The sequence below is a fragment of the Lycorma delicatula genome, chromosome 6 (genome assembly GCF_047948215.1).
Source record: "Lycorma delicatula isolate Av1 chromosome 6, ASM4794821v1, whole genome shotgun sequence".
Taxonomy (NCBI): Eukaryota; Metazoa; Arthropoda; class Insecta; order Hemiptera; family Fulgoridae; genus Lycorma; species Lycorma delicatula.
This window is the reverse complement of record NC_134460.1, coordinates 7008597-7019922: the sequence shown is the minus strand read 5'-3', so window position 1 is coordinate 7019922 and position 11326 is coordinate 7008597. Positions and strand designations below refer to the sequence as shown.

General features: G+C 27.5%; 1 protein-coding gene across 1 annotated transcript in view; it reads right to left on the bottom strand.

Moving 5' to 3' along the window:
- Positions 1-2968: 2968 nt before the first annotated feature.
- Positions 2969-11326, bottom strand: part of LOC142326264 (uncharacterized) — a 147488-nt gene continuing 139130 nt past the window's right edge. The window contains exons 6-7 of the transcript XR_012756747.1: positions 8119-8208; positions 2969-3027 (exon numbers count right to left, since the gene is read on the bottom strand). The gene's annotated coding sequence lies outside the window, so the exon portion shown is untranslated. The remainder of the gene's footprint in view (positions 3028-8118; positions 8209-11326) is intronic.

The following is an 11326-nucleotide window of genomic DNA, read 5'->3' as shown; positions in this document are numbered from 1 at the left end:
ATATAGTTGTGATGGCATATCATCAATTTTTACAGCTTCATATAGTTAGGATCTTACAAACCTGCTCAGAATTCATATTCCAGTACACTCTTCTCTAAAATGATTAACTACTTTCTTCTTCTCAAATTCATAACATTTTTCCCTTCTGTATAAACCTACAAGTTTGTTTTTATATACACATGTATATTATTAGATTTTAGATCAACCTCTAAATGAAACAGAACTTCTCTAGCCTCAAAATCTGCATACAGCTGTACAAAGTTTATTCAGTCCTAATTTGCCCAAAAGGCATAGTAATCAGGGTCAACCATTAAATAATGATCTTTCTACAGAAATAAATAAAAAATATATTTACTCATCGCAGCAGAATGTTCTTTATTTTTCTACACACTTACAATTCAAATGGCATAACATTGTGTCATTAGTTTTTTATCCTTCTTTATAGTAATCTATCAATAATTTGTCACTCGGCTACACAGTGAAAATAATTTAGACCTCTCATGATTTTTAAAGTAACTGTCATTTTAAAATTCTTTTATTCAGTAAATGGATCAGTAGAGGAGAATAGTACAAAACATTTTTGTCATATATTAGTATATAACCAAATTTTAATAGTATTATGCTATTACTAATCTCCTATTTTCTTTTTCTTCTTCCAAGGAAAATAATGTAAGTACTCCTTCTTCATTTGATGAATACATTTTCCACAACCATTGGGATGGTATTGACACTGGTATGAAAAAATTGTGGCTTAAATACAGGTACACATAATTTTTCATTGCCACTACATCTTTAAGAGGTGCATATATTTTGTGAAAGATCTTATTCTGAAGAATTTATTTTATATAAAGGGACTGATGCAAGTCCAAGACATATTAGAAATAATGTCCTCATTATCTACAGATCCACTACAATTAATGGGGAGATACAAAAGCACTTAAGCATGTCGATGCTTACTGACTAACATTTTTTTCCTAAAAATAAAAAAAAGATTTCATCTAAATAAGAAAGAGATTACGAGATATAATAACTAAGAGATTACTAGTGCAGTTTTTTGAAGTTTGAGATACAAAAAAGAAATATAAATAAAAATAATTTTTGAAATAACTACACACTTACTTCATTGATAAAAGCAATAAACTTAGCAACATCTGATCTAAACTTCATTTCATCCTTCCTACTGAGACAAGGCCACACTAATGTTTCTTTACATTTCGCTGGATAAATTATATTTAGTAAATGATAGACAACTTCATTAAATCCCATTTTATTTGGAACTGCAAACATTCCCTAAAAAGAAAAAGAAAAGTAATATAAGATTTTAAATATGTGTACTTCCAAAGATCAAATGGTCTTTCAAGTGAATTTTCTCAGTATTATATGCCACAGTACAGTTGTTCTGCCCCCAAAAAAAAAAGTAGTAAAAAATGTTTTTAAGAATGTATCACAACACACTGCTGAACCTCAATCCAGGATAATGATCGCACAATCACTCATATCCAGAAGACATTTTTACCCTCAACAATAAAACAAACCCAACTACCTACATATTTTACCTTATCCAAAATAGACAAACACAGATTCAAAACACAAATATCCTAATTATTCTTAATATGTCTTGATGCATGTTGTGTAGATATCCTAAGTAGCATAAGCATATAGCATTTTGTAGATATTATCCAAAACAGACGTTTGTGTCAGCAGATAATTGAATGAACTCGCAATAACCAAAGAAATGAATAATTGTTAATGTTTTCAGGAAAAAGGTAAATCTTTTATACACCACAAACAAAATACCCAAGATCCACAAACTAAAAAAGAACACATCAGTCTAAAAGTATAAGTTTAACTGCTTCAAATGCACTGAATACAACTGTGTAACTTTTTTTAAACAAGTGCATCAGAAGTTGTGGATCTGTCAATGGCCTCCAAGGTAGCCTGACTTAACATCTTTTGACTAATTCCAGCGGAAATCATTAGTATATGAACAAAAGTATAATACAAGAGAAGAGTTGGTTAATAGAATTCTCTGTGTAGTACAACTAATACAAAACAACCCAGTTCAAATGCACAAAGCCACCAAAAAGATTGTTAGTAAAAATTTGCCACATTTTGGTATGTTTTCTTTTTATTAAACTTCTAAATTCCTGTATTTGTATTTAATTAATGTATCCTGTAATTTGTATTTAGTTTCTGTGGACTATATTCACACTATTTTGCTCAGAATAAAATTTTCTACAACTTTTATATGTTTACTAACCATTTAACAAGATTACTTACATGTTATGCCAAACATAGTATAATGTATTTTCAACATAAAACATCTAAATTTAAACCTTAATTTCGTTCCTAATAATTACAGTCTGGGTTAACTTTTTACCCAAAGTAAAAAAAAAAAATCAGATGAAATCTTTCGCCAGCCAATACTCACCAACGAAGGAAGCACTTCTGAACGTATGTTTATAAGAACTTTCTTCTTATTTTCACCAGTAGAAGTTTGTTACATCCTTCGTGAATCACTCTCTCTCCACTCACACACACACACACACATCTATGTAATTAACATGCCTTGATTTTTCCAATCTCCTGTAATTAGTTTTAGCTTAACACACAATCACGTAAATGTTGCTAATAATAAATGTTCCATAAATATTTTCAAAAATATAAGAAATAAGCACTGAATTCATGAAAAATCATTCTCATGAATTCAGATTGTTGTCACAAAGTTAAACTTGTCAACTAGCTGATACCCAATTAACTATTTTAGGCCAATATTTAAGACCTTAATGTAGATATTAAGTGGCTATTGAACTACAAGATATAATTAGTAATAGTGTGTGATATAATTAGTAATAATGTGTGTGAGTATTACTTACCTTTCTGAAGACATTTTCTAAGCCAGGATTAAATGGAACAATGAAACTAAGCAATGTAATATTATCATGTATTAGTTCATGCGGATTATTCATTATTATATTTATTCCGTTATATATATATAAGTAATTAAGATATTCAACTGATATTGTCCTAAAAAGAAGAAAGTTGTTCACAATAGGAAAAATTAGCTATTACTGATGAAGACTAATCATTTATTTACTACAACAGGTTGACACATAATTATAGTTTCATGATGTTACATGAATTTTACAATGTAATTAATCAAGCTGAACAAATGATAAAATAGCAACATATAACTTATTAGATATATAACCTTATTTAACTGATTTATATATATATATATATATATATATATGTATACCAACTTAGCAAAAAAATATTACATAACATTACAGTACTGTATGTGTGACTAGCCACATAATGAAAAATTTTTTTAATCTTTTAATATTTATGACTACATATTTTTATATGTTATAATTTTAATGGTTGAATTTAATGTGTGATTTGGAAGAAAAAGTTAACTGATGATGAGGGAAAATATCGAAAGTGCTATTAGTAAAAAATAATAATCCTTATCGAATTCTGTACTCTGGGTGGCAAACGGTTTTTATACTTTTGTCTGTCTATCTGTCCGTCCGTCTGACACAGACAGACGGACAACTAAAATTATACAATAATAGTAAATACAACTAAAATTAATAAAAATAATATCTCACAGTTGTTGTCAAATAAATAAATTTAATCACAAGAAAGGTTTTCTACATTTTAATAAATTACCTTAATATACTCTTCATACAAAGAATATTAGAAGGAAATAAATTACAAAAAAAAGTCGATTGTATTCTTAATTGTTAAAACCCCTAAAACTTAACTTTTTGAACCGTAACAGAGTTCCCACCGAATTCTAAGAATCATTTTTCCTGACCAATTTAGTGAACATTTCCTGACTCTCATAATGTTATGTTACTGCTATTTACTCCACAAAATATATACATATTTTATTTTTTTACAGCCTCCCTTTTAAAAATAGATTTTTTAAAATATACATTTAAAATTAAGCTATTTTTTGTGATAAATTGTTTCAGTAAATTACACTGCGAAGTAAAAAAAAAACAATGACAATATTTAATAAGTTTCTTGCAAAAAAACAAATATCATGGTAACTAAAAGTAACACAGATAAGAAATAAAAGCTAACTAAAGCAAGTTTTAAAAATAATTGGCTTGCACCTAAGATTGTTAAAAATTTTTTCACAAAAACTAGGCTACATTATTTAACAAAGTAAACAAAAAACAATATTTAATAACTTAATTTGCATAAAAATGCGAAGAAACACAGATTTCAATTTAACTGAGAATATATGTACAACCACAACTTAAAGGAAAGCTAAAATCACTGTGACTAAAATTAACAGAAAAGAAAACTGAAACAGAACAAATAAAAATTTTAAAAGCTACACCAAAATCTTCACACGAACTTAAGGATAACTTAATTTGTACAACATTGAGAACCCACATAAACTCCGCCTTAGAAACATCATCTTTATAAAAAAATAAGTAATTGTGTTGTCATTTTGCACAAATGAAGTCAAGGATTCAAATGTATGATTTACTACTGAAATGCTATTACTCTGATCAGAAGATCCAGGTAAAGAACACACAGATGTATTACAATCACCGTTCTCACAACTGTTGATCAAAGTTTTAGTCTGTTGATTTAAAGAGATAAAAAACTTTTCAAAAGCTAAGAATTCCTTATATTAATTATTTTATTATGCTGGTTTCTTTTATTGTGTGAAGTTACTGCCTTTTGGACCATACTGCCCAGCCCAAAATGTTTTTTACACATCTAACCAACTTAATTTTGGGTGTAAGTTTATATCTAACCAATAGTCATTAAAAAGTTATTTTAGATGCCATTTAAAGCAATTAATAACCTTAAAAAAATATAAAAAATTCACGGTGGTTGAGAGAAATTCCAAGAAAACTTTTAACAACCTTTAAATTTTCCAATGGTAACGTTATGTTAAAATTTCACCAGTGAAAAAATTAACTGCAATTTGGAAATTTCTGTTTTTATATAAAAGAATAATTGGAGAATGTAAGTAAAAACAGGACATGTCAATGGCTACTTACAGCACATAGTTGCAATGTGCTGGGCGATGGGGTTGCCACTTCCTGATGCCAGGAAAGTATAACAAATACATTTTGGCATTACTTAAAAAATACTTTAATAACTAACATAATCTTAATTTGGCAACAAAAATGCAATTCTATGATTTTTCTTGCAATATTTCCTGACTTTTTCCAAAAATTCTTGATTAAATCTATATTTACTGCTTGTGGGAACCATATGTAATTTATAGTATAATAATTGTTATTTATAGTATTTAATATATATAATGTAAATAGTTATTTATTTCATTTTTGTAATTACTTATTTCTATTAATTATGAATTTATAACCGATTAATTAGTAACTGTTTTTAGTTGTACTAATTACTTTTTTACTAACACATGAGCACTTTATTTATCATAATATATGACAATTGTTTCCAAAAATTTTTTGATTCTCAGTGCCCTTATCGATTCCAGATTTTTTGATGGTACCCTTGTCAAATTTTAAAATAACCAATCTTTTGGAAGGGTTAGGTAAATATAAATATAACAACCTTTAAATTGTAGTAATTTAACAAATTCAACTAATATAATAATTAGTTTGATGGATGAGCTTGTTGGTTGCTGCATTTTGTCAAATTGTGGAATTAAACAAGCCACTTCCTTCTACACAATGACTTGCTCGTAATACTTGGATTTTATCAAGGCAACGGTTGAAAATCCAGCTTTTCACAAATAAGAAGTCACAAATGGAATTCAAATTTTCTGGGCTATACAACTTTACAAGTGGGTATTCATCTTTTACTGACATTCAAAATGCAATTAATTTCACACTGCCAAATATTGTTTTCAACATATTATGACAAGACAACTCGATCAGATTCTCTTCTTCTGCACGAGTAAATTTAAACGGATCTGGAATTCACGCAAATTCATCAACATAATCATTCTGAAAATATTTCTCAAAGCGTTGATAAGCTGTGATAAGTGTTTTCAAAAATGGATATCATATAAGACAAATCGACTTCATTGGAGGTCAACAAGTTGTAACAGGGAGAAACATTAATTGTCTTCATCTTCATTAATTTTACTTTTCCGCGCTTTAGTTTTTTTATAAAACCATACAGAATGACCACCATCAGCACAGACACCAACATACATAGTCTACTCCACCATTCCAAACTGTTTTCGAATATGAAATTATCAAGAATCTTCTCAAACAAGCCTTGACTCTGCACAAGCAGTGATACTTTAACAGAAGAGAAGGTCTTCTAGAATGTTACTACCATCTATAAACCGCATATACCAAATCAAGTGAAACCATTATTATAATTTTCATCTGTGGCCTAATGCAGATTTAATAGAAAAATACCTTCCCTTTTAATTTTTCAATTAATCAATTATCGAGATCCTCCACTATGAGCTGATTCTGTATCTGATGATTTTTACTTTTGAAAGTAACTTCCCAACAGACTTGCTGATCATAATCTTCACAGACTAGTAGAATGAATTCTGCGATTCTATGTGCTACCTAGTAAGGTGCTAGCAAAGTACCTTACTCCTACCTTCCTGCAAAGTAGTCATGAGATTTACTATGTTGGGATAAGTGGCTTCTAAAAGGTGTTTCAACTTACTTGGTAGCATGCAATCTAGTTACAAAATACTATCTCCAAAAACTAATTCAAGGTTAAAACTGTGCAAAACTAATATATATTTATTTATATATAAACATAAAATATCAGAAAATTCAACACTAATGTCATGTCATCTAGAAACCATTTACAAAGGCTTCTGTAAACAGTAACTAAGTAGTTTGCACCAACTCCACTAGATGCTGCATCCTGTGACACTGAATTGAAAATAAAATTACAAATTTTGTAATATTCCACGGCACCCCTATGATAAAAGTTGCAGCTTCCTAGAGCCACAACTTAAAATTAAAAAAAAAATTATTAATAAAGTTACTGCTATTTCTTCTCTTAACATTTTTTTAATGATATGGTCATTCAAATATTTTCAAACTAATACAAAAATGGTAGCAGTTTCAAAGTAGCATAAAAAATAATAAAAATAAACAATTTCTGAAGAGACAAACAATAATAGGGAAATGCAAGAAAAAATAATAGAGCAGTAGGCATTTCAATAATACATTACATTAATATATATGACAAACAAAAATAAACAATTACAGATTAAACCTTATACATAATTTCATTTAGTATTGAAGGAAAGGTAAATAAACTCTGACAAAGTTGCATATAACTAATATTGAAAGTTTTTTAGTGTATTTTCTTGCTAGTTATACAAGTATTTTATATTATCTTTACTACTATATATTCTAAACCGTACATTGTTTTGTATACTATAATGGATCAAAAGTTGAGACTTTAGTCATGTGTTACAAACTGGCAACATTTGCATATTTTACGTTATTATAACTACATTAACATAAAATGTGCAAAGTCTTGAGACATTTTTTAAGTAAGAGGAAGCAATTCTTGGGATTAAAAGTTGCTGTTTATGTATGTTTGTACAATAACTTCCCAAATATTTATAAAATTTGTCAGGCTCTATTCCTTCCCAGAAGAAATACTTCATGTACAAATCTTGCCATGTTCATTTGCATGGCTAGATTGTACCAAATGTTGGTCCTGTTAAATGAATGTAAGAAGTATATTTTAACATTAATTGATATTTATTTCCACAACACATAAATAAGTAGAATGTTTAGAAGACCTGTGCCTATGATCTTTATGAATTAATTTAATACATACATTTGAATTATAAAATAGATTGACTATATATAACTATTACATCATACCTGAATAGAAAAATAAGATAAATAACCGTTTATGTTTAGGATCTTACATTTTGAATGAATGCGCTCCAAATCTGAACTGAACAATACATGTCAGAATAATCTATATTGTGAGAAAGAAGAAAATTATAGGTTCATAGTATTCTTACAAGAATAAAGAAGAGATAAATTTGATTTCATGTTTTAACACATCCCTAAAAATGAAAGTTTTGTAGAAAAATTAATAACTATTTGCTAAATTTTCATCCTTAATTCTTAAGTAAAGGTAAAATTCCTTCTCACTTACTTCTATTCCTTTATTTGTAGAATATATTGCTTTTAATTGCACAACAGCACTACTACAAATAGAAGAGAGAAATTTACATTTCTGTGAGCCCTGGAAAAGATAAAAATTGATGCTGTGTGAATACTATATATTACTGATTCATAAAACATCTAATAATGTAATGCAGAAAATTGTTATTCCAATTTACAACATGTAAGAGTAATTGTATAAAAAATCAAATTAAAAAATACAACACTGGACGACAAAATATTGATTGCTAATAACTGATTAAAGAACACAATTCAATCAATATTTAAAAAATTACAATTTTATTAAGCTTAGAAAAAAAAATTTTTTTTTTTTCTTAGATGTAATAGGTCTATTAATGTTTGTAACTCAACTACCTACAAAAAGCTGAATTTATAAGTTACTCCTGATCAATACATAAATAGCAATTTGCTTTAAAAATCACAAAATTCATATAAATTTACCTTAAGACTACTAAGACACCAAATTATTTCTACTAATTTCTTTTATTTGCACAAACACATTCATTACAAAAATCGCAACTAAATATGTAAAATTATTATTTAACCAAATTATACATGCACTAACAGAAAGTTTAATAATTTGATGAATAAACAGAATAATACAATATCAAATATAATTAATCATAAACACAAGTTTGGAGCAGATAAGGTCAATACCAAAGATATTTGAATTTAACGATAACAAAATTAACATTATTAAACATGCATATAAATTTAATATACCAACATTAAATATGAATAAAATTATCAAAAATACCATTATAAAAAATTGTTGGCAAGCTGAACTTTCATTTATATTTTATTTATAAAATACTAACGGTGCCACGTTATGAAAATTTAACCTAAATTATTATAATTATAGGGCACAGTTCGTTTTCATCGTAATTAATTTTTTTGTGTATACATTTTAAATCATAAAAAATTGCTTTAATAAATGGATGGAGGTATTAACTTAAAACTAGAATACTAAGAATTTAAAAGTATCGATGAGCTACTTAAACTTACGACCGATTTCTCATAACTGATCATTAATTGTTAGCATTTGACTACTTTATGAAAAATTCAAATAATCCAAAGACTGCTAAACACAAATCACACAGATCTTAACCAACAAACATTACTTGCACACTATTTCCTGCTAAAACAACTTGGTTTATAAAATTAATTTAAACGTAAAATTGCGATATGACATTTGGAACAAAGTTTGAAGTTAGATATCAGAAAATTGAAGTATTAAGTAAAACAACTCATGAAATCATAAAATCCTTAGTAAAGATGATCAACAGTAATATTTTTATTGCGTAATAATTCATCTTACAACCTGTTGTGAAGCATTATAACTTACGAAACAAAATGTCTTGCACTCAGAAATATATATACAAGTTTTTTTCATAAATACTGTTTTTTTATATAAATTATTTTATTAGATTGCATTCTACATTCTATTATTTTTTAACTCTTTAAAATATATTGTATCTAGTACTTCGATTCCAAAAACCACAGTCTCTGTAAGCTGGCTCTCTGTGTAAAACAGTGGTGGGAAATGGAAACAATCTTGTAGTTTAATTACCGGTCTGTACGCTGTGGTCGAATATGAGTGTTTTGGAAACCTTCCACATATTTTAATTTAAACATGCCTCTATCACAGATCTAACTGCGGTAAACGCTTTTGGTTACAATTATTAAATATTGAGTTTATTTTTATGAATTTGTACGTATTAATTAAGATTTACGTCATCTTTAAAAGAAATTGCAGTATTCAGAGTTGGTCTTGAATGCTATTACTTTAAAAAAAAAACTTCATTATATTTTTAATAATTACATAAACGCGTTAATTTAAATTTCCTTTAAATTTTTCAATAGATAAACTATTAGTAAATATAATGATACTAAACATTTTAATGATTTAAATTTGTTTGAAAAAATCATCCACCTTTAAGACAGAACAATAGCATAACTTGTGCTTGTCTGAAACTCCATTGAGATGAATGCACACAATAGTTAAAAAATAGTAAATGCCTTTGTCTAGTATTGTAAAGTTTTTTTGGATGGATGATAGTAAAAATAGATGATTAAAACTAGAATAATTAAAAACATAATAGTCATGGTTATGACTTGTTTTATTCAATTTGAACAGCTGTTTACACACATCAGTCACACTTCATCTTTTCAGTATTTTTAAACAAGCTTTTTAATAATAATATTTCTATTAAGTTATACCTAAATGCATGTTGAATGGATTGCTCAACCGAATGAAGAATCACGTGAGGAGGTAGTCTGCTATTCATTGAACTGTGCTTGTAGTTATTTGTTCACAGACAAGAGACTTTTTTTTATTCAATTTGATCTACTTAGAAGAATACTACGAATAGGTATAAACATTAAACTGTAACGGGTAATTTTAATATTAACTAGCTGACTCAACAATGCTTTGCTATTGCTAGATTTGATTTATTATATAGATTAAATTAACACAATTTAAAGTTTGATAAAACATTGAACATTACGGAACTTCATAAAATTTAACCTTTCCCTTTTTCCCTTCTCCTCCGTTTCTTCTCACGTAAATAATATATATTCTGAATAAGAGCCAAATACAATTTTTCGAAATATCTAGAGCCCAGCGTCACCTAGCGGGTCCAAACTAATTCAGAAACCTTCACAGGCATGCGCACAATTCTCCAAAGTTTCATCGCAGCCGTGTTGAGTGGTATAGGAACGCAAACGGGACAGACAGACAAACATCCGTTCTTTTATATACATATATATATATAATGAAACGACTAGTTTAATAAAATAGTATACTATATTATTTTCTATATATTTTATAGAAGCAAAATGGCAGCTTTCAAATAAAAACAATTTCAGACAAACCACATTTTTTATTCATTTCAAAATAGCTGGTAAAAATTATTAAACAGATGATTTAGAACAAGATTAATTAAAAACAATTAATTAGTCAGACTAATTATTAACTTGTTTTATTCAACTTGAACAGCTGTTTAACAATACAGCAGTCATATTTCATTTTTTCAATATTTTTAAACTAATCTCTTCTAAACTAATTATTTTTTATATAAATATAATTAATTTAATTTTATAATTAATTTTTCTATAAATTTTTCCCATACAATCAGGAGGCCTCTAAAATCGAAAATCTTTTATTCAAAATTTGGAAA